At 47.2% G+C, this 25154-nt stretch overlaps 1 protein-coding gene across 1 annotated transcript in view; it reads right to left on the reverse strand.

Moving 5' to 3' along the window:
• The window catches only part of RAB3GAP2 (RAB3 GTPase activating non-catalytic protein subunit 2), a 2371691-nt gene that overhangs the window by 729345 nt on the left and 1617192 nt on the right, over nt 1–25154 (reverse strand). The gene's annotated exons all lie outside the window — the stretch shown is intronic.

Below are 25154 nucleotides of genomic sequence, written 5' to 3' on the forward strand. Positions count from 1 at the left end.
TAATGTGAAAATCCCCCATTCACACAGCCTGGCTGTCAATCACGCAGCAGGGGGGGTTGTCCGTCCCGGACAACCACCTCAGCCAATCATGGCAAAGTGTGACTTGGGTTTCCTAGGATACCCTGTGCAGGGGGTGACTACACCCATCCCTCATATTCAGCCCACCTAGACACCCAGGCTCCTAGAGGAGGGCTTCTGGGCAGAAGCCTGCCAAAAGACAGTGAACAAAGGAGGCAAACCTGCTTTGCCACGCAAAGTAAAACACAAGAAGGACTTTAAAAAAAAGAAATGGCAAATAAACCCGACCGGAGCCAAAAGAAAAAGTATTTGGTCAAGCGGGTCTAAGTTCGAGGCTAATATAATTGCCTAAAACAATACCACGTTTATATAGTATAATCGCGGTAGAAAAATTAGGGTAGATACCACTGGCACCAGCCAAGTCTAAATGTTAAAAGAGTGAAACAATGCTCTAGGAGGTACAGATAAAAAAGGGCTAAGGATTAACCTTTTCCAGTACTCCATGTAAGATGGGGTGTACTGGATCTGTGGTTAAATGACTAAGTAAAATTAATGGCAACTTTACCCTTTTCTGGGGGACAGTAGTCAGCCTCAGAAAAGGAGTTGGTGGGAAGTCTAAAAGACAACCCTGCGTCACTGCACTGAAGGTGCTGTGTAACACACAAAAGAAGGGGGCTCCTGAAGTGGTGTACTCCAGAGTCCACAATCAGAAAAACAGATGAAATACACATGGCAAAACACAGTTAAGAGTGGGGAAAAAGGCGTACACTCTTACCAAGTGGAAAAAATAAACTCCAGAGATCCAGCAAAGCTGCTGGGGGACTCTCTAGGTAAGGGAAATTAGCCATTGAATGAGAATTCTCCCTAACAGAGGTGAAGGCCCTTTGACACCGGGCGGGGGAACGGTCGTTGGGTCCCCCCCAGCGCTCTCATAGCCAGTCCAGTGACTGGTGGAACACGGAAGTCATGGAAGAGGTGCACATCAGGTGGACAACTCGGGGCAGTCATCACGGGAGGCTACCAAGCAGTCCCAAAAAAGCACTCAGTATCCCCGCAAGAAGATTGGGTGGCCAGGTAGGTGGTGTCCCCTGGTGAGTTGGGTCTCAAGAGGAAAGAGAGGTCATCCAGGAGTGCTGGTGCTATACACAGAGATCTCCTTCCTTGGAAGTAGGGAAGCACCCTGGTGCAAGGAGAAGTCATGGGGATGGCGTCCCTCCACCACTGAAGCAAGGGGCTAGCGCAAGAGTCTGAAGCAGGGTCACTGCCTGGGCAGTACAAAGAAGGGTAACGAGAGAAGACCCAGGCGGACAGTGGAGCAAGGGACTGAGCAGGCATCGGAGCAGCCCTTAGGGAGGGTAGGGGAGCGGCAAATCGGTGCTGTGGGCCGCCTGACACCAACACAGAGAGGGAAGTTGGTCCTGCACCGTGAGGGGGGACCACACACGGGAATATAATGTCGAAGTCTAAAGGTAAAGGAGGTCCGCCACAAGTACAGCCACATTCCACCAGGCAGGAGGCAAACCTGGTACAGCTTTGGTCATCGGATACACCGGTTAGTTCAAGAGGGAAATCCCAGGAGGAGTCACAGGGAGAAGGAAACCTGGCTCCCTTAAAGCCCCAGCAGGCCTCGAAGCAGGATATGCAAACTTGGTTCAAGGAGCTGCAGGATAAATTCATGACCACAGTCCATGAACAATTTGCTTCCTTGAGAGAAGATATGAAACAATCAGTGCAGGAACTTAGAATGGATGTGAACACCCTGGAAAGAATCGTCCAAAATGCAGAAGAGGAAGCTCAGCAAATCAGTGAAGCACAGGAGCACCTGGTGAGGTTAACGCACAATCTAGAACGTCAGTGTGAGGACCTAGAGAATCGCTCGCGTAGGTCCAACATTTGCATCAAAAATATGGTGGAGTCAGTGGTAGATAAGGACCTCAAGTCAGCAGTTAAAGAGGTCTTCCGGGATATTTTGGCAGTGGATGATACAGAAGATGTTAAAATTGACAGGGTGCACAGGGTGTGGCCAAGGAGATCTGGAGCTCCGGGAGGGAATGACCCAGGGATGTCCTCGTGGCATGGAATCATCTTCGCAAAAAGAACAGAAGGTAAGAACAATGGACCATATTAGGATGAATGGGGTGGAGATTGAACTTTACCAGGACCTTTCAGTGGCGACTCTGCAGAAAAGGAGGGCGAAGGCCTCACTGCTAAAAGAGCTGGGGAAGAAGAACATTAAGTACAAATGGATCTTCCCATTTGGCCTTCTCTTCGCTTGGGAGGGTAGACAAAGGAGGGTGACGTCGTGTGAAGAAGGCCTACAGGTGTTGGGCATCCTGGAGGATGGAGATGAGGGGGGCCGATGGCCAAGGGAGGTAATGCGCAAGAAACCTTGGGAATGGGAAACAGTGCAACGCAGGAAGAAATAAGCAGGGGTGGGGGGTAAACTGAGTTTTCACCAGGAAATAGTGGTTGGGATAAAGATGGAGCAGTTTTACAATACATACGAGAGGGGGTAAGAATAAAAGAGTCAATAGGCACAAAAGAACAGTAGGCACGCGGCCTGGTGTGGACCGGATCGCCAGAATCCTTGAGTCAAGAGGTAAATGCAGGGTTTAGGACTCCCTGCGAGGTTATTCCCGAGTCGGTTGAGAGCCAGGAGCGACGGGCTTAGCGCCCTAGCAGGTTTAGGTACCTGGTCCTCCTCGGGACTGTTGTTGTTATGTTGGGTTTGTTGTTTGGTTGAGGGAGAGGGGGAGGGAGGGGGGAACCTCTGTGAGAAGGAATGGTGCGAGTCATCGGAGGTCAAGAGGGTCGCAGAAGGGGGGAAATAACACATGGGTAAGCTGAAAGTCCTTACGTTCAATGTAAGGGGTCTAAATGCCCCGGTAAAGAGGAAAAAAATTGAGCACCTTCTAGGTAGGGAAAGGGGGATGAGCTATTATTGCGACAGACCCACATTAGGGCCAAAGACAACACCAAGCTAAGACTACAAGGGTATACCGGGATAAATCAATCTAACGCGCCGGATAAAAAAGCGGGGGTTCTTATTGCCCTTAGAGATAGTAGGGGTATTCAAATTCAGAGTATGCAAGCCGACAGACAGGGTCGATTTGTATTTGCAAACGCTCTAATTGATGGGACGCGTTACACCCTGGCATCAGTTTACGCACCTAACACGGGACAGGAGGGATTCCTGAAGGAGGTCCTAGGGAACCTGGAGGGCTTTGCCTTGGGGAAAGTAATACTGGGGGCCGATCTGAACCTGGCCTGGAATCCTTCAATAGATAGGAGCTCAGGGAATGCTCAGGACCAGAGGGCTCCTTCAAAAAACCTCAGGCAGAAAATGGTTGGCATTGCCCTGTGCGATGCTTGGCGGGAGCTTAAAGGGTCCCAAAAGGGATACACTCACTTCTCACACATCTACAATACCCTGTCCAGGATTGATTATATCTGGGTGGCGGCGGGGATACTGGGGGAAGTTCAGGAGATGGAGATAGGCCCAATTACTATTTCGGACCACGCCCCCATTTGGTGTGTTATAGCTACGCCAGGGAAGGGAGGCTCCTTGTGGAGGTGGATGCTCCCCCAGGATATCCTATTAGACCCAGTTCAGGGAGATATTATTCGGGACAAAATTGTCGAGTACTTCGCTGACAACGATACAGGCGTCACGTCGGTAGAAACTACTTGGGAGGCATTCAAGGCGGTCTTGCGGGGCCACTTGATTGCATTAAAGGTGTTTAAGGATAAGCAGAGACATAGTTGGGAGAAGGAACTCAAAAAGAAGGCAACAGAGGCACAAAGAGAGCTCACGAAAAACCCCACTATGAGCTTGAAGAGGGCTCAGACATTTACAGGGTCAATTGGAGGTGCTTCGGACGAAGCAAGCAGAGAGGAGTCTCCTTCATCTCAGACAATGGTACTACATTAAGGCAAACAGGGTGGATAAACTCTTAGCCAGACAGCTAAGGGCCAAGCAATATGCACGCACGATAAAGAGTATGCGGAATGGGAAGGGAGAGACGCTAACTAGAACCTGTGAGATTGGAGAAGTCTTTAGAGGCTATTACCAATCTCTTTATGCATCCGATAAGCCGGATAATGAGGGTCAAGATACTTACCTGAGGTCCATCACCCTACCGCAAGTTACCGAAGAGGAGAGATTAGCCCTAGATCGGGACAAAGAAGAAAAAGAAGTGAGGGTAGCTATTAAGGGGCTCCCGCTAGGCAAAGCACCCGGTCCCAATGGTTTTACAGCCCCATTTTCTAAGAAATATGCAGATATCCATGCCCCCTTTTTGACAAAGCTATTCAACTCATTTAGGGGGGTGGGTAATGTCACACCGTCAATGAATGAAGCCAAGGTGTTGGTCTTTCACAAGGCCAGGAAGAATCCATTGAACCCAGGGTCCTACCGCCCGATAGCCCTAATAAATCTTGATGCAAAACTCTATGCTAAGGTCCTGGCAGCAAGACTCTCGCTGCTGCTCCCCGGCTGATAGCTATGGATCAATCCGGGTTTGTTCCTGACCGGCAGACCCACGATAACTTGAGGAGGTTGTTACACCTAATAGAAAAGATAGGCATTACTAATATCCCATCTGTTTTGTTATCCTTAGACGCCGAAAAGGTTTTTGACCGGGTAGAATGATCCATGCTGTTTAGAATACTTCAACATATGGGGTTCGGGGAACACTTCATAGACATGATTAGGGCCAATTACAATACTCCCTCCATCAGAATAGCCATCAATGGGGAAGTCACAGGTAGAGTGGAGATTGATAGGGGTACAAAACAAGGCTGCCCTTTGTCCCCAATTCTGTACGCCATCTTTCTGGAACCCCTCCTAATACGTATCAGAATGTCATCCGCTATTATCGGTATAGAGATAGCAGGCCAGCATCATAAAGTAGTCGCATACGCGGACGATATGCTAGTGGTCCTCACAGAACCGGCACGCACTCTATCAGAAGCCATTTATGAGCTAGACAAATTTCGGGCAATATCAGCGCTGAAGATTAATAGATCCAAATCGGAAATTTTAATCCTGGCAGGGGATAGGAATGAAATAAAGTGTAAAGCAGCGGCATTAAATTTAAAGTTGGCAGAAAAAGGGATAAAATATCTAGGCATAACCCTAACACACAGAATAGACCAAATGTACGGAGCTAACTATCCTGACCTCCTGGGGAAGGTGAAGAGGGATACAGAGAGATGGAACCCCTTACCGATTCCGTGGTGGGGCCGCACAGTCACATTGAAGATGACCATCCTGCCGAAACTGGTCTACTACTTCCAGGCCATCCCGATAAGGATCCCTAAATCTTTCTTCAGAGCACTCAAAGTAATCTCAGGGTTCATCTGGAAAAAGAAATCCCCCAGGATTTCCAACACAGTTTTAACGGCCCCAACTCAGGAAGGGGGAATGGCCCTCCCGCATTTTCATAGATATTACCAAGCGGCTCAGTTGTGGGTCCTCAAGGAGTGGATGGGGGGGAGAACCTAAAAGTGTGGGCTCGGCAAGATAAGGCGGTGGCGAGATCCCCTCTGGTGGAGATATTGTGGAAGGCGAAAGCTAGTAGGCACCCAAACCTACGGATTAGCGAAGTGATGAGGGCGCCTATGGAGGTATGGGATGAGCTACAGCGAAAGGGTATCCTAAAAGAAGATCTAAGCCCCTTTACGCCTATGTTCGGGAATCCAGACTTCCCTCCGGGGATGGAGAAAGGGGCACTTGATAAATGGGAGAAAGCAGAATGCAATAAAATAGGGGAGATGTTTCTGGACCAAGAAATTAGGTTGTTCAAGGACTGTAAGGCTCTGTTGAATTTGAAAGAGGAGGACAGATATAGATACGACCAATTGAGACATTGGTTGGCGTCACCAAAAGTCACACAGGCCGCCACAAGGGATTACACTCCATTTGAGAAGTTTACACTGACCAATCCTGGGTCCAAGAAACTAGCATTGTGGGTGTATAAATGTATTAATGTTCAAAAAGAGGCATTCAAGTGGAGTTATATGCTGAGGTGGGAGCGCACTCTGGGGGAACCCATTACGGCAATGCAGTGGGAAGACCTCTGGAGGGGCATCCCGAAGCTGACAAGATCGATCCAAAAGAGAGAAATGTGGTTAAAGGTGGCGATTCAATGGCACTATACTCCCGACTAAACGCTATGTACCCGCAGTCACCAAAGGGATGCTGGAGAGACTGCCAATGGGAGGGTAATTGGAGGCATGTTTGGTGGGACTGTAGTAAGCTGCAGGGGTTTTGGGTGGAAGTGAAATCTCATTTGAAAAGAATCTTTCCTCAAGTGGACTTGTTGGGTGAGAAGGTATGGTTATGTGGAATGAAGGACCTGACGGCGAAAACTTTCTCTAAATCGCAATGGAGAAGCTTTATGGGTCTGCTGATAGTGGCTTGGGCGGTGATCGCCCAGAACTGGAAGCAAAGGGAGCCGCCTCAAACTTTTAGTTGGCTTCAGAAGGTGTGGACTCTAATAGCAATGGAAAGACTAACACATAACCTGCAAGGCACACAAGGAACGTTCTTAAAGGAATGGGGAGGAGTACTCAAATACCTCCAATCGGATTATTTAGAACAATGGTGCCCACGCAAAATAAGAATTTTGGACTTGTTAAGGCATAAATATCGCTTGTATGAATCGAGGGCGCTGTCTTCTGGAGGGGGGGGGCGTGGTCTTGGGCTGAGTTTTTTTTACCGGAGTTGTACATTTGAAACCAATAAAAAGATGTTAAAAAAAAAAAAAAAGATGCAGGCAATATATGTACTTTAGGAGCCGATCTTCGATGTACATGTTCCTTAGTCCACACTTGGCGAAGAGCTTGAAGAGACTCCTCTTCTCCTCTGCTGTTGAGGTTGCGAACTAGGCCCAAGCCTGGGCCTCCGAAAACTTTGAACAGAAGATCTGCGATGAAAATTGATCTTCGCCGACAACGGGTCCCAGATGCTGGTAGTCGAGCGGCGGTTGAAGATGGAACCATGTGGGTCAGAAAAGACTTAATTAACCGAAAAATGTCTAAATACCAATACAGGCTCACAGAGCGATGAGAGGACTCCCAAAACTGAAACGTGCAGTAACAATCTGAAGATTCCCACCGGGGGTGGAGCGTAGGCAATCGACTGTCATTGGATGGGGACAGTATGACCCAAAGGACAGTGATTGGTTTAGAGGAGAAGAACAAGTTACTTCTTACCTGGTAATGTTCTTTCGATGGGATGTTCCTATGACGTATTCCTTATCTTTGATAGATCATCTCCCAGCTTGCTGGCCTCGGATTTTTTTTTCCCTTGACAGCCTCTGTATCGGCCGCCGACATCATCATGCGTATAAATAGACTCACGCAGCGTCCGTTGCTCAGTTCCGTTTTGACGTTAACAGTTGCTTTACATAAATTGGTTATTGACCTTGAAGGAGCGTAAGCTGCAACCACAAGGGAAGTATTACTGCGGGGATGGATGGGAGGGGCGATAAGGAATACGTCGGAGGAACATCCCATCGAAAGAACGTTACCAGGTAAGAAGCAACTTGTTCTTCGAAGGGATTGTGTCCTCCGACGTATTCCTTATCTTTGATAGACTCCCATAGCAGTGGTGCGTAATTGGAGGTGGGAGTAAAATGCCATGTTTCCTTTTAGGAATGAACAAAATGTAATACGGCTTTGCCAAACCTAGTCTCTTGACTAGAGGAGGAATCCAGGTTGTAAAATCTTGTGAAGGTATGTGCGGACGACCATGTGGCAGCCGCACATATGTCTCGAACCGGAACCGCTCTTTGGAGGGGCGAGGAGGCTGCGATACCCCTGGTTGAATGAGCCCTAAGATTTTGAGGAGGCTCTTTCCCTGCTAGTTTGTAACATTCCAGAATGGCCAAAATAATCCATCTGGAAATGGTTTGTTTTGTTATCGATAGTCCCAATTTGTGTCCTGAGTAACCTATGAACAGTTGGTCTGCTTGCCTAATCCTAGCAAGTCTGATAATGTAAAAGCTTAAAGCCCGCCTTGGGTCCAGCCTATGTAACCTTTCTTCCTCTTTCCCCGGATGGGGAGGCAGATAGAATGAAGGTAAGGTCATTTTCTGAGTGATGTGGAATTCAGAAACCACCTTTGGGAGGAAATTAGGCTTCACCTGTAGAACAACTTTGTCTTTATGAACAATTGTATGAGGGGGTTTACAAGATAGAGCTTGTAATTCGCTCACCCTTCTAGCAGATGTTAAAGCCACTAATAAGACAGTTTTAAGGGTGAGAAATCTTAGCGAACAAGAGTGGAGTGGTTCGAAAGGAGTACCCATCAGGAAATTTAAGACTAAATTTAAGTCCCATAAAGGAACCTGGAACGGTCTTGGAGGGTAGACATTAGTTAATCCCTTTAGAAATTGTACTACTAAGGGTAATTTGAAATACGATGGCTCCTCTGCAGTGCGCTTGAAGATCGATAGCGCTGCGAGATAGCCCTTGATAGTGCCAACTTGAAGGCCTGAATTTGCCAAGTAGAGTAGAAAGGATAAGACTGTTGGTGTACCACATGAAAAGGGGTCGATATTCTCTTCTCTACACCAGCTGCAAAATTTGTTCCAACGGCAGCGGTATAAAGACTTAGTTGCTGGCCGAAAGCAACACCTCCTTGACGTCATCAGGGAGGTCCCAATCATTATATCTCAACCTTTCAGAAGCCAAGCGTGAAGGTTGAGGGTTCTGTTGTCTGGATGGAGAACCTGACCTCCCTTCTGTGAGAGAAGATTCTCCTTGAGTGGAAGACGAATTGGAGGTCAGATGGACATGTCCAGAAGGTCCGGGTACCACGTTCTCCTTGCCCAGTCTGGGGCAATTAGGATCATGGTCCTCCTGAATCTTCTCAACCTCCTGATCATTTGAGGAATGACAGGGACTGGTGGAAACGCGTACAGAAGTGGAAACTCCCAGTCCACTACCAACGCGTCCCCTAGAGCTCCTCTCGGGGGAAATTCCCTTGAACAAAACTGATCGCACTTCCTGTTGATGCTGGTGGCGAACAGATCCACTTGAGGGGTTCCCCAAAGGGTGAAGATCTGTTGAAGGACTTCCTGAGCTAGTTTCCACTCGTGGGAGACTGTACTCTGCCTGCTCAGAGCATCCGCTGTCAAGTTCTTCTCTCCGACTAAGTGCACTGCCGATAGAGAGATTCCTTATTGGATTGCCCAAAACCAGAGCTGCATCTCCTCTCTGCACAGATCCTACGCCTCCTCTTTTGTTGAGGTAATGCATGGCCACTGTGTTGTCTGTCATGATCAGGACATTTTTCCCCTGTACAGCTGGCAGAAAAGCCTTCAGCGCTAGTCTGATTGCTCTCAGCTCTAACAGGTTGATATGTAGTCTGGACTCCGATGGAGACCAACGACCACTGATGGTCAAGTTGTTGCAATGGGCTCCCCACCCCGTGAGTGAGGCATCTGTGACTACTGTTATCTCCGGCCATGGTTGCCAAAACAGTTCTCCTTTCAAGATGTTTTCCTGGCAGGCCCACCACTGAAGGTCCCGAGCCACCTTGTCCGGAACCTGAAGGAGGTCTGTCATTCTCCCTGAGAATTGCGACCACTGAGTTCTCAGTGCCCACTGAAGAGATCTCATTCTCGGGCGAGCCTCTGGCACAAGGAAGATGCAGGATGCCATGAGGCCTAGCAACCTCAAAAAAGTCGAAGGCTGGGAGACGTTGGGCATTTTGAAACTTGGTGACCATCTGCAGAATATCTTGAGCCCTCACCTCTGGTGGCGAGGCTTTTCCCAGGGAAGTGTACAGGACCGCTCCAATGAACTAGAGTCTCTGTGATGGTATCATCTGTGACTTCTTTAAATTGAGGGAGAAGCCCAGTTTGTGAAGGAAGGAACAAGTTACTTACCTGTAACTGTTGTTCTCCAGCATGGGTCTGGCATGGATTCACATGCTCATGAATATTCCCCGTCGTCAGGCTGGGAATCCTCGGTAAAGAAAAATCAGTATCAGTATATAAGTGGCAGTATGACCAAGTGAAGAGCCGCAGAGGGGTAGGCGGGAGGGTTCGCATGTGAATCCATGCCAGACCCATGCTGGAGAACAACAGTTACAGGTAAGTAACTTGTTCCTTCTCCAGCATGGGGTCTGGCATGGATTCACATGCCCATGAATAAAAGAATACATAGCAGTACACACATGCACAACCACGGGAGGTGGCAAAGGCTCAACATTAAGCATTACATCCAAAACTCAACATTAAGCAATTCTTACCTCCTCACCAGGCTCAACTTAGGCGAACAGGTTGCGCAGCACTGCTTGGCCGACCCTGGACTCCTCCCTGGAATCCCGATCGACGCAGTAGAATTTAGTGAAGGTGTGCGTCGAACTCCACGCAGCAGCCCTGCAGTCCAGCAAGGGCACGCCAGATAGGAACACCGTGGTAGCCGCAATCGCTCTGGTGGAATGGGCTCTCGGACGGCCAGGCAGCGGTCGGTTTGCCCACCGATGACAGTACATGATACAGCCGGAGACCCATCTGGAAATGGAAGCCTTCCCCTGATCGACAGGTCCAAAGTTCACAAAAAGTTGTGATGTCTTCCGAAAACTCTTCGTGCGGTCCACGTAGAACTTCAGCGCTCTAGCCACATCCAGCGAGTGCAAAGTCCTTTCAGCAGGCGACAAAGGCGACGGGAAGAAAACAGGCAACACCAAGGGTTCGTTGAGGTGGAAGTCCGACGGCACCTTGGGCATGAAGAAGGGGTGCGTCCTGAGCACTACCCTCGTGTCGTGAAAAGTCAAGTACGGGGACTTGCAGGAAAGGGCCTGGATCTCTCCCACCCGTCGTGCGGAGGTGATGGCCACAAGAAACGCTGTTTTCCACGACAAGAACTTCAACGGAGCTGAGTGCAGAGGCTCGAACGGAGGTCCCATGAGCTTGGTCAGCACCACGTTGAGCTCCCACGCCGGGGCCGGTGCCTTCACCGGCGGGAACGATCTGAACAGTCCCTTCATGAATTCTTTCACCAGACGATGAGACCACAAAGACGTCCGTCCCATGGTTCTGGTGTATCGGGAGATCGCAGCAAAATGAATCTTGATGGAAGCGTGCGCCAATCCAGCTTTGGCCAGCGTCAGCAGGTACGGCAGTACTTGAGGAGCCGTAATCCGTAGAGGGTTAATCTTCTGTGCGTGGCACCAGACAGAGAACCTCTTCCATTTGTGTCCGTAGCATTTAAGAGTTGAGGACGCCCTGGCCTTTGCAAGAACCTCTCTGCAGTCGGCCGGTATTTCGTAACCTCCAAACTCTAATGCTGCAGGAGCCAGGCCTGCAAGTTCAGCGACTTCGGGTCGTGATGGAGGATGCAATGGGCGCATCCGAAGCCTGCACAGGCGGATGAGATAAATGCAAGAAGACATCATTCTGAGAAGGGATTTGATGGACCTCACCCTGGCCGCGTCCGCAACCAGCATCCGCTGCACCTTGCCCAAGATGGCCCTCGTCCTTTCCTCCGACGGAGAGGCCAGAAGCGCCACTGTGTCGAGTTTCGCTCCCAGAAACAGTGCGTCTTGCGCGGGCACCAGGTGGGACTTGGCGTAGTTTATGGCGAATCCCAAGTCCGTGAGTAGTTGGACGGTCCTCGCCGTGTGCTCCGCAGCGAGCTCCTTTGTCTTTGCTCGGATGAACCAGTCGTCCAGGTAGGGGTAGACGTGGATCCCCTCCAGGCGCAGCCGCGCCGCCACCGGTGCGAGGCACTTGGTGAACACCCTGGGTGCCGACCTCAATCCGAAGGGAAGGGCTCTGAACTGGTAGTGACGCCTTTGGACCACGAATCTGAGAAACTTTCGGTGTCCCTTTAGGATGGGGATATGGAAGTAGGCATCCTCCAAATCCAACGACGACAGGAAATCGCCCCCCTCCAGTTGACCCAGGACGTGCTGGAGGGTGACCATCCAGAACTTCTGTGCCTTGATGAATTTGTTCAGTCGTCGTAGGTCCAGGATGGGACGCCATCCTCCCGTCTTCTTCTTCACGAGGAAGTATCTTGAGTAAACTCCGGAGCCCCGAAGCCTCTTTGGGACGAGCTTGATGGCGCCTTTCTTGAGCATCGCCTTTACCTCCAAGAGAAGTTGAGGGACGTGATGTTCCTTCCTTGCCACGGGGGGGACGCGCGGGCACTTCTTTAGAAACTCGAGCGCGTGACCCTGGGCCAGGGCGTCCAGCACCCAACGGTCGGTGGAGATGGACTCCCACACGCTGATGAAGTTCGCCAGCCGGCCTCCCACCGGGGTGCTTCGGTGGGGGCCCGACCCCACGGCCGGTTCAGTCCTGCTTCGACGAGGCTTTACCACCTTGTCCTCCTTGGCGACGATGGCGGGGTCCGCCCGACTTGCCTCGTCCCCTGTAGGCTTCCTATGACGACGAACGGGCCGCTTGACGATAGGTGGAAAATCCGCCGCCGGAACCTCTGGAGGCACCCTGCTTGCCTCCGCCGCCGTCGTTGCTTGAGAACACCAAGAGCCCGGGCCGTCTCCGTGTCCGTCTTGATGGCTTGTAGGGAATCGTCCACTGTTTTCCCAAACAGGTTGCTCCCGTCGAATGGCATGTCCAAGACTCTGGTCCTCACGTCCTGACGGAAGTCAGTTGCCTTGAGCCATCCACGCCGTCTAAGGCACACGCCGTTGCCCAACTGGCGAAATCCAGTGTCAGCGATGTCCGTCGCTATCGTAATGGCGTGGTCCGACGCCACTTCTCCTTCCTGCAAGATCTCTAGGGCCTCCAGACAGAAATGCCACAGTCTTCTGTCCCTCCCCGTATTACCTAATGAGATGGGACTGCTGCTGCTGCAACAAACAAAAAAACCCTAAGTGCATTAACATGAAAGTCGCTCAGTTACTTCCTAATATCCGCAAATGTGTTACTGTCCGATGTCTGATGGAATATAGGTTACAAAACTTTGAGCTTGGTTTCATTGCTCTCCACCAGCTTTCTGATTAGTTTCAGGATTCCCGTCTCTTTGGTTAGACAAATCCCACAGACATAGCACTTGAAAGTTCCCCATACAATACTCAGGGATTCTACAGTGCCCTCATTGGTTGCAAAGAACTCACACATTTCAGTTGCCACCTCCTCTCTAAAAACAGTATCTTGAAGAGTTTGCCTTAAAGTGCCAGTTCACACCAGTCCCCACTGCCCCAGGAATGTGACAGTCTAAGATAACTGGGGAATGAGCTCATAGGGTCCGCGGTAGTATTTCACAGCTCCCATGCCTAAGGAAGCCTGTTTGGAAACAAGGAACATATCCATGCGAGAAGCCGTGTGATGAATGGAAGGTGTAATTGAGTATTTGTGCATGTTGTATACAGCATATGTCAGTCAGGTTATATAGGGCGCAGATGCTAAGGATTTTCTGACTGGACTGAGACTGTCATCTCGTGCCTTTGGCAGATCTATCTATATCTATGTCTAAAACCGTGTTAAAATCACCTCCCCACCCCCAACTTGTACAAGTGTACAATAGCTTAAACACAGCACAGTACTGCACTCTGCACCAGAGCCCTCTTAGATATTGCATTCAGTTCCTACACAGCTACACAACAGGACAGTACATAATAAAACATATTGGGTATGACTAAACCTAGCGCATGAGCAGTGCAGTTTGTGTCTTTCCACACAGTGGATTGGTGCAGTTAGTTTTCTTTTAGCCATATTGACGAAGGGGAAAGAGAAATTACTTACCGTAATGTTATTTCTATGGAGTCATCTCCTGCAGATTCCCCATCTATATATCCTCATCCAGCTCTGCTGCTCCAGAAAATTCTTCGACAAGGGGCGTAGTGGACCTCGATTCAGCCGACGATCGTCGATCCGTCTTGCTCGGTGCACGATCGTCGGCTGTGGATGTGACGTTGGGCATCGTTTATATACCACGTCACTACGCCCCGTACCTCAGTCCCCCCCTTTTTTCCCGAAGCTCGACCACTGCAGAGGAAAACAGTGAGAGAAGAGGGCTAAACAGCCAATAAGAGGTTAACACAAAAAGCATCCCAACAGGATGAAAAACTATCTGGAAGACTTCTATAGTAGCCAGAATCCATGCTTGCCAGACAGAAAACTGACATTCCAGGACCATCACCAGGTGTCTACTCACTAAGACAGACACACAACAAATGCCAACACTTTGAGTGGGAATGGATGGGAGGGGAGATGAGGAATCTGCAGGAGAAGAATTCATAGAAAGAACATTACGGTAAGTAATTTCTCCTTCAATGGATTGCCTGTCTCCTGCAGATTCTTCATCTGATTAACTCCCCAAGCAGTGAAACAATGGAGGCGGGCAGAAAGTTCACAGTTACTGATTTTGCAGCACTGCCCTGCCAAAAGGCTCTGGTATCTGGTAAACGTATGGAGTGAGGGCCACTTTGCCACACAGCAAATATCCCTAACTGGGACCCCCCTTTGCAAGGTTGTCGATGCGGAGAACCCTCTGGTCGAGTGTGCCCTGATGCCAGAAGGCAGCTCCCTGTCTGCAGACTGCTAGCATTCCACAATGCACAAGATAATCCACCGGGATAGCCTCTGCTTGGTTACAGCTAGGCCTTTGTGGGCTAGAGAGTAGGCTACAAATAGCGGAATAGATTTACAAAATTCTGACATCATAGCGACGTAAAGACTCAAGGCACTTCTGGGATCCAACCGACGGAAGCGCTCCTCTTCCTTAGAAGGGTGCAGTGGTGGGTAAAAGATTGGTAGGTCTATGGCTTGTGAAAGGTGAAACTCAGATACCACCTTTGGCAGAAACCCCGCCCTTACGTTAAGGAAGACCTTTTCCCAAAAACTAAGGGCCTGCTGTTCACTGACCCGCCTATCGGACATAATCGCAACCGGGGAAGGCTGTCTTCAGAGTTAGCAGCCGAAAAGATAAGAAGTGCATGGGTTCAAAGGGAGCTGCCATCAAGAAAGTCAAAACCAGATTTATATCCCAGTCTGGGACAACAAAGGGAGTCGGCAGAAACGTATTCGCAAGGCGTTTTTTTATTTTTATTTTATATTTATTTGTTTTTAGTTCATTTAACGAACTTTTACAAATAATATATTTAAAACACCTTTTTTTACATTGGTTACACATCATAAAACAACTCAATTGATATGTTTGTCACAAACAGTCAGTTTAACAATGATCACTCAATAAAAACCTACTCCAAATACGAGGAACGGAGCAAAAAAAATAGAAAATCAATTTTTTCCAATTTCAATACAATTCATATTATGCAATAGAATTAGTATGTTAATTTCTTTAGACATCAGGCACTAAAGTTTTACACAGTAAGGAGCACTTCAATTTTAAGCAAGAGCCTATGCAAAGCAACTAGTACATGCATACTATTCCCCACCATACATCTGCTCCAAAAAGATTCACGAGAGCACTCCAATTCTGATGGTGCAAATTTTCCTAACATAGTAGTTCTATCGTCCTCCAGAAACGGACAATCTACTACTAGATGCTTTAGAGTTTCTTTCTGGCACATATTAATTTAGGGGTTCTTCCATGAACCAATATGTTCTAGTGTGTAAAACTGATTAAGTTTGAATCTAATGTAAATATGACAAAATTTATTGGAAGGGCTCTTAATTAAATATAGGGACCGCTGTTTTTTTCTTTCTTGGAAACAAAGAATATTCAAGATAAGTTTTGTAGTTTTTGATCGTATCAATAGTCTGAATCCAATCGTGTTCATATAGTTTTTTCTTAACATTTGGTAACCCCATCGTGAGATCTTCAACACTTGAAGTTATGTTATAAAGAATATCTTTCATTTTGTTAAAGAAGTTTCTCATAGAAGGTACCTTGTTTCCCTGCATCATGTGCAAATCTTGAAAGAGAGTTGCGAGTTGGTTGCAATATTTTTGAAAATATCGTAAGTCTGCGCCATGCCCACCTAGAGGCCAAAGAGGAAAGAGCCAATTCATGACGATTAATTGCATTAGGAACAGACGCCGCCAAACTAAGTACTCCTTTCCATAGTTGTCCCTGAATACGATTGAGCAGGGTCTCAATGTCTAACAAACATGTGTCTAGTCCAAAAAGCAAGATAGGTTTAGAGGACATAGAAATCAATCAAAGGTAACAGGGAATAATTACAATGTTTCCGCAGGATAATCCTCATCATGGAAATCAATGGATGCACCTTGTTATTAAGTGAGATAGTCCATGATGCAATGGAATTAGCCTTGGAAAGAGTACAGCCAAGATATTGCATAGCAGCAGCCCACCCAATTGTTGCTTGACCAATTTTCCAAGTATAAGATTTAATCCTTTTTCTATTTGTAAAAATAATAATTTTAGTTTTTTCTGAGTTTAGCTGGAGGTTGTGGTTGCAACCCTGATTGAGTACGATCCATGATCAGGATATCATCTGCAAAGCAAATCCAATCGATTTTCATATCTCGTAGCCTTATGGGATACATAGATGGATGTTGCCAAAGCTGATCCATATCGCATATATACAGGTTGAAAATGGTTGCTGCCAGATTATATCCCTGCTTTACACCAGTCATAGTCAGAATGGGCGACGTCAGAGAGCCTGAGTTTGTAATTCTTATTTGGAACGTGGTGTCAGAGTGAAGCATAGCTATAAGTTCTGGGGGTGAAGCCCATGTCCAGAAGTTTCGCCCACATGAGTTCTCTGATGATAGTATCAAAGGCAATGGAAAGATCGAGCGCGGCCATGTAAATTGGACCAGTATTGGTTTCTTTAGCTTTTGCTGAAATATGAGCAATAATAGTCGCATTCAACGAGGTTCCCATTTCCTTACGGAAACCTACCTGATATTTTGAGTAGATATCGTAGTCAGTAATAAATGTTTGCAAATGAGTCAATAATAGTATCTCAAAGACCTCAGCGGGTGCGTCCATCAATGCAATAGGCAAAAATCCGCTGGATTTTTTGGATCACCCTTTTTGCATATCGGAATGATGATCGCGTTACACCAGGACCTTGGAATAAGATTAGTGTCCAAGATGTCATCAAATTTATTAAATAATACAGATGACCAAAACAAAGGATCTGATTTGAAAAGACAAGATGGTATCACGCCTGGACCAGGGGCCTTTGACGGTTTGAGTTTACCAATAGCTGTCAATATGTCACTTTTGGTGAATCTGATGGAATCTTCACATTTAAGTTCACGGATTCCTGAATTATACCACTCAAAGAACTCCGGTAGTTTTAATTTCTCCACAATATACCTATGCCAAATTTCTGCTGATATATAAGATGCCAGAGCTTTTTGATTTAACTTAGGTTTGTTATTCAAAATGGACCATAGTTTGCGTGAGTCATGTTTACAAAGAAGGGTCAAGATAGACTGATTGTGTTTGTTATAAAAATGATGTTTGGTGACATTAATCTGCATGCGATAATTTAGCTGAATCCGATTTTTATCAAGCCTATAAGAACGAAAATCTACTAGACTATGTTTTAATTTTCTCAATTCAATATTGCGAGCAAGTTTAATTCCTGCTATTCTATGAGATAGAGGATCTAAAGTTGGTTTGCTGGAAGAGTTCGAGTGAAGCGATAAGTCATGAAGAGTGTCTTGAATTCATATATTATTCCAATTCTCTCTAATCGAAATAAATAGACGGGTATTGGATTTTTCTTTCCATAAATCTCTGTTTATAAGATATGTGAATTCTCTACATGCATTGAAATTCTAACAGATTACCTAGTCTGATCGTTTTCTATAAGGTTTAAATTACATTGTTTTTCGAACATTTCAATTGGGAAGGTTATTGTTAACATCAAAGGTGCGTGATCACTCAAGGTACAATTACAACGTTTCACTTTGTCTATCGTGGATAAAAACTCAGCGGATACAAAGTAATAATTAATGTATGAGGCTTGTTTTCCCCGGACCAAGTTCCTGGGGATACAACAACATCAAAAGGTACAGTATGAATATTCCACTCGAGCATGGAATGCTCCCATGTACAACCCCTTTCTCTTAACTTCAGTTGTCTCATCGAGAGCATGCGAGACTTGAAAGTAGATGTAGCCGTAGTACAGATGAAGTTGAAGTCACCAAATAAGATGATCCTTAAATCCGGATTTTTGAGATACGCATATTCCAACACCAAGTCAATCTCATGCAAAAAGTTATCGAAACTTTGCTTTGTTTGATTAAAGTATACACAAATTAAAAGAAATTGACATGAAAAGTTTCCTAACAACTTATATTCTATTGCCAATAGCGTATCAGATGAACATAACAATATCGCTTTATGTTTGTAGGCGTTATTTAATAAAATCGCTATCCCCCCACTCGGGCGCCCTAAAGAGGCCTTGGTTGCTGGGACCAGATAGCTAGTAAACCCATTTATATAGAAATCTTGAGTACACAGTTTCTTGCAATAGATATACAGCTGGATAGCAGTCACAAGACAATTCTGCCATCCCTGTTTCAAGGTTGCTTTTCCAGCAACAGTTCCATGACACTAGTTTGATTTCGTCACAGCTAGGATTGCTTGGAGTTTCTGGTCATTTCGATGATGGTAATAAGCAACGGGCCAGCCAAGTGAGATTTGCAGCTGATCCTACCAATGAGGAAATCTGGGTAGCCAACTCTGCTTCCTGTTTGGGTGGGCTGAGATTAGTCTCACCTTGTCTATTTGACTGATTTGGGATCTCAATTTGTTCTTCTAGAAACAATGTTGCTTCTTGCTCGATGCAGAAAAGATATAAAGTGAGACCTTGTAGTTCAAAAGCCTCTCTATGGACCCACAGCAATTTTTGAATGATTAAAGAGAAGGGGGCACATATCCTGTGATTGTTGTAATTTGCCAGTCGAAGCCAATTAATATCATCCGATATAAGCGTTCAAAGTTGTGGAAATCCTCGGAATTTGTTGAATAGGAAAGATCTATTCAGACGTTGACGTCCATTGATTTTTGGATCACTGCACCAGCACATTATATACATAGTACTTTTATCGAAGTTATCATCATAAAGCTCTTCCAGTTCTGAAGTTATGAGGTCGTTTGGTTGCAACTCAGAGACCCGCTTTTCCACTGTTAACGGGACCCCGGGTTACTGCAACAAACCCTCAACTGAATTTTGTTTTGCATCAGTGGAACCAGTAGGTGTAACTGACATTGCTTCTGCACCTACCTGTGTATTAGCAACAGGTGAGGACACACAAGGGTTTTTGCGTGCTATGTTGAGAATCAGAACCCTTACTTGGCATTGTGCCACCTTGTGTGGAATTTGAGTTTTTAGTTATTTTTTTTGTAATCACTGGATAGTATTTCAATAAAGAACTATTTGCACCTGTAGATTTCGTAACCGAATTTTGATTATACTGCGTGATTGACTCCATGCGAATCAACGATTGAAGTTTATCCATTGCGGTGTCTTTTGCCTCACTGTTGTCCAAGTTAACAGCTGTCTTTGACTCTCTATTTAATTGCGAGAGATTAATTTGCCGTACAGCATCAGTACATTTTACACTCTGGACTGTGTCTTCAGTCTCATTAGATGCTTTAGCTTTTTTTTGTTTTTTGTGGTTTTTAGTGATAACCACATTTGTTGTGTCCTGATTTTTTTTATTTGTGTTTTTATTGCGATTTAATGCCCTTTGGTGAGCTTGCCGCATTTTGCGAGAAAAAAGAAACTGATTACTATCTTCCATAAGATCCTCATTGCGTGAAGCAATTTCAGGTTCAACATTTATCACTTCCAACTCAGCACCAGTCACTAGTGTGAGTTATTTATTGCTAGCATTCTGTTCAATAATGGTAACCAAAGAAGAGGGACTGTCAGGCATGTTAGGTAATTTTTCATTTTTTACCTCGATTTTGTCTTCTTTATACAAATGAACATTCTTTCTTTCAAACTGATGGGAAGTGTTGCTAGGGTGTATAAGAAACTATTTCTAGATAACTTGTGTTTTCCCTCCCTTGTGAGGAATTGTTAGAGGATCCCTTGTGTGTAGTTGTCGCTGTGCCGTTTTTCTCAGTTTTCACTCTGGTTCACTTGGTCTACAATTCAACTTGGGAGTGTGTATATTTTTCCTTTGACTTAATTTAACTTGCTTGATAACTGTGATATATGTGTTTTATTAGAAGTGTATAAAATAAATATAGAACTACTTTTTAATACAAAGCTTTGGTCAGTGTTTCCTTGTGCCATAGTCTTGTAGGCCTATTGTGTAAACCCTGAATACTGCTCATCTCCCTCTTGAGATAAGTCTGTGACTGCTCAGCCACAGCTACCAACTAAATCTTTGTGGTACAGACTGATACCAAAGGGGATTTATTGCTCTCACCTGTAGTCCTAATCTGGTGTAGTGCTCCCTAAGGGAACTGCACTGGATTCTGCCTAACAGGAATACATGCAGATTCAAAGTTTGAGTTTGTGTCTTTAAGTGGATTAGTTGGAGAGCTAGTAGAGGGCAGACCTGGACGAGCAATCGGGGCACCCACTTTATTGTCATTTACTTCAATGTTAGTTGCGTTGTGCAAACAAATACGTTAAACTTCTGATGGGAGAAATACAATAGAAGAACTGGGATTTAGAGCAATGCGATATCTCTTCTCCCAGTCATTCATAAGAGTGGACGCCAACATGGAAACATCATTAGTAGGATTTTCAAACGTAAACACCTCGTTACGTTTTTCATCTATACATGAAACACTCGCCTCGATTGCTTTAAGTCAATCACGAAATGCAGGACTACCTTTATTCATGATGTGGTGAATTTGTACAGGTGCATTTCGTACCGGAGTGTTCAAGATGTTTGGACAGTTACTATCGTTCGGCTCAATTGCCAGTGACTGCTGACTATAAGGAAGAGTACATGGGTCTACATCGGAAACAGGAAGATAGTTTCCGTTAGGTGGCAAAGTATCTGAATTAGCAGAGGAGTTGTGAGTTAGAATCGGGACAGTGGTGTTTAGAATAATTTCAGAATTCGTCTCTTGTACACATTTCCCACTCCTCAAGTTTCCCACCATTTTGAAAGATTACAATGCACAATAGAAGCGTATCTATCGTGCAAATATAGAGCCTACTATTCAATAAGTGAGACACTTGAGTGAAACGTGAAATCTCGAAAACTCCTCTTTTCAATAAATGTTTAAATTACCTGCCTGCTGCCTCCCAGCCTAACAGCAGTACACTTTCGAATGCACTTCCGATGCGCACGCGATGCGCGTGTACCGGGTTCTTAAAGGAGTAAGTAACCCGATTTAGGCTGTGTGGGAGGTCTCGGCAAGGAGGCGTGTCGTTAGGCAAAATAGCAGGCGGAGTTGTAGTTTTGAATCCAAGTCCGTGTTTCCCAGCTTTGCCCTTCCTCTTGGCGACTGGAGCCTAGACATAGCACAAAGTTCACCTTTTGGACAACAAAACAGCATCAGAATCCACCGGCAAAGAGGCAGCGAGGCAGCAAGACAGCGAGTCAGCCCAACAGCAGTACACTTTCGAATGCACTTCTGATGCAAGGCCTTTCAGGAATTGGGCCATAACCGGGATCCTTAAAAACAAACCTTGATCCAGGAACCTTTTGAACATAGAGAAAGCCGCCAAATATACTTTGACTGTGATAACCTGAAGGCCTGCCGACGCTGGTGACAGAAGGAACTCCATCACTGTAGTGGTGGGGCAAGAGAAAGGGTCAGTCTCACATTCCCTGCACCACGTCTCAAATCTTCTCCACCTGCACGCATACAGAGATCTGGTAGAAGGTCTTTGTGCAGCCAGCAATACCTCAAGCACCTCCTCTGAGAAGTCCCAGTCATCATAGCTCACTCTCTCAAGAGCCACGCCTGTAGGTTGAGGGAATGCAGAGTTGGTGGAGCACCTGGCCTTCTGACTGGGTGAGGCGATCCGGACGCCGAGGCAACCAGTGAGGTGGACAGATGGTCAGATCCAGGTGATCGGAGCACCATGTTCTTCTCGAAATCTCTTCAACCTCCTGAGAAACCCAAGGAATGATGGGAATCGGAGGGAAGGCGTAGTGGAGAGGGAAGGTCCAATCCACCAGAAACGCATTCACTAGTGCACTGTTCGCTGGGAATTCCCTCGAGCAAAACTGTTTGCACTTCCTGTTGGACTTCGTGGTGAACAGATCCACGGCAGGGCTACCCCAGAGAGTGAAGACCTCCTCTAGGACTTTGGGGCACACTTTCCAATCGTGTGAGACCGTTCTCTGCCTGCTCAGAGCATCCGCCAAGGTATTCTCTGTCCCTGCCAGATGAACTTCTGAGACCGAGATCTGGTTCTCTTTCAACCAGAACCACAGCTGAAATGCCTCTATGCAGAATGGGCGAGAGTGCACACCACCCTGCTTGTTGAGGCAATGCATGGCCACTGTGTTGTCTGTTAGGACGAGGACATGCATCCCTCAGAGAGACAGTGCAAAGGCCCTCAGGGCTAATCTAATGGCCCGCAACTCCAGCCTGTTGATATGCCACTTGGCTTCTGAGGGAGAACAAAGGCTGCTCACCTGCAATTCCTCGCAGTGGGCGCCCCAACCCTTCAGCAACACCTCCGTGACCACTCGGGCCTGGGGCCAAGGTGGCCAGAAAGGTTCCCTCGCCAACAGATTGCTGCGTGTATCTCACCAGCCGAGTCCGTGGAGTACTTGGCTGGACACTGAAAGGTGATCTGTGAGCGCTCCCAGTTATTGAGATCAGTGGTCCCCCAGGAGACAATGGAGGGACCGCATACGCAGCCTGGCCTCTGGTAATAGGAAAATACAGGAGGCCATGAGACCCATTAGGCGGAGGAAGGAAGCCGCTGGAAGAGTGACGTGGTTCTGAAACAACTGCACCACCTGGGCATTGTTGCCGACTCTCTCCTCTGGAGGAAAAGCCTTCCCTACACGGGTGTCTAGGATCTCTCCGATGAACTGGAGTCACTGGAATGGCGTCATATGGGACTTTTTCAAGTTGAGTGAGAAGCCCAGCCTGTGTAGTAACAGACAAGTGTCTTCAAGATGAGACAAGACCTGCCCGGCCGACTTCCCTTGGATCAGCCAGTCATCCAGGTACGGAAATACATGGACACCGGATATCCTGATGTGAGCCAGAACTATACTGCCACGAGCTTGGTGAAGACCCTCGGCGTGGAGGTCAATCCAAAGGGAAGCACTTTGAATAGATAGTGCTTGTCACCAATGAGGAACCTTAGGAACTTCCTGTGCTTTTATGTATCGGCACATGGGAATAAGCATCCTGTAGGTCTATGTACTTCAGCCAGTCCTAGATTTTGAGAGGGTGGAGAATCTCTCTCAACGTTACCATCCTGAATGTGTCCTTCCTCAGGAACTTGTTCAAGGCCCTGAGGTCCAGGATGGGATGGCGACCCCCTGCCTTCTTGTGCACCAGGAAGTAACAGGAATACCAACCCAACACTCTCTGATCGGAAGGTACTTCTTCCATGGCACCCTTCGACAACAGGGCTCTCAGTTCTTCCTGTCCCGTTTGGATCGGGGAGGTCTGTCTGGAGGCGTCTTTAGGAAAGGCAGAAAATGACCCCACTGAATCAACTGCAGGGCCCAGGCGTCGGAAGTTATTACTTGCCACCGGGGCCAACGCCCTGCCAACCGTCCACCGACCGGTGCATCGTGGGAGGGGGAAATCAAAGCGGCTTAGAGGGCGCGGGTGACCCTGCCGCTGCTGCTGCTGCTTGTTGGCCTCTAGAGGCACCTCTGCCCCTTCCGGGATGCGAGAAGCACCTCTGCCCTTGCCTGCCTTACGGGAGCTGCGCCTTCCTGCCATATGGCACATGCCGTCTATAGCCCATGCCCCTGGAGGCGAAGTTGAAAGAAGGTTTGGCCGTCTGCACCGCTAGGCCCAAAGATTTAGCAGCCAATTTCGACTCCTTGATTTTCTCCAAGGATTCGTCTACTTTCTGTCCGAAAAGCATGTCACCTTCAAAAGGCATGTCCAGCAATCTGTTTTGGACATTTGGGGAAAAGCCAGAAGTTTTAAGATAAGCTTGGCGTCTCATGACAACTGCTGAACCCACTGCTCTGCCAACACAGTCTGTTACGTCCAGGCCCATCTGCAACGACTAGCTAAAAACGCCTCACATGGCACCCGCAGGGACGTACTCAGCAGCTTGCTCTACTGTCTACTGCTTTCCATATGCCAATCGAATATTTGGCAAAACCACACATCACGTTAGTGGCCTTGAGCGCAATGCTTCCAGACGTGAATACCTTTCAGGCCAGGGCGTCACATTTTTTCCCTTCACTGTCAGTGGCAGATTTTAGGGCGATGCCGCAGATCTAGTGAAAACAATGGCAGCCTCAATCACCAACCCCTCCGAGGGGAAGGATGGTGGTGAGGAAAGAAGGATCTCATCTTGCCGTCCTATACTTCCTTGTGAAATTGGCATTCACTGGGGGAATGGTACAAGGGTGCGGCTAAAGGGTCTGCAATGGCATGGTTGAAAGGCATATTGTTCTTGACTATGGGACTCTCGTCCACAATGTCGGTAAGATCATACCCCTGAAGAGGGAAACAGGACGCCTTCAACCCCATGGTGTCAACTACCCTGTGAACCAGCTCCCTGAACTTCAAACTAATGTGGTTATATGGCTGTATTTGCTGTAACTCCAAGTCTGGAGAAGTATCCAGACCATTGGCATCATGTAAACCCTGTGCCAAAGCCAATAAATCAGCATGGTCGTCAAAATAGTTGACGCTGCTGGCCCCAGTCTAAACAGGGTCGACCGTGTCCTCAGGGTCATTGTGTTCTCCGAATATGGAGTGCATGGAATCTAAGAAACCGGATCTTGACAGTGGCACGAAGGAACCATCGCCGAATGTCGGTGCTGGAGGCTTCAGGATGGACTTCAACGCCGGAGCTATCAATGCAGAGGGTACTTTCGGCACCGAGGGATACTCAGGCAACCGAGAGAAGTCGGAAGCATCTACACTATGGCCTTCCGGCGACTTATGCCTGATGGGAGTAAAACCCGAAGATGCTTTTGATGCCGACGACGGAGTAGCTGGCTTGGGGTTAGGAGCACAGAGTGCCCCTTTAGCTGCCAAAGCCTGCTGGTCGGGGGCCGGAGCCGCACCTACAGCCGCTTGCGTCTTAAACATTTGCAACATAGAAGTTTTAAAGCTCTCCC

This window comes from Ambystoma mexicanum, chromosome 4q (genome assembly GCF_040938575.1).
Source record: "Ambystoma mexicanum isolate Mex_15411 chromosome 4q, UKY_AmexF1_1, whole genome shotgun sequence".
In the NCBI taxonomy this organism is placed as follows: Eukaryota; Metazoa; Chordata; class Amphibia; order Caudata; family Ambystomatidae; genus Ambystoma; species Ambystoma mexicanum.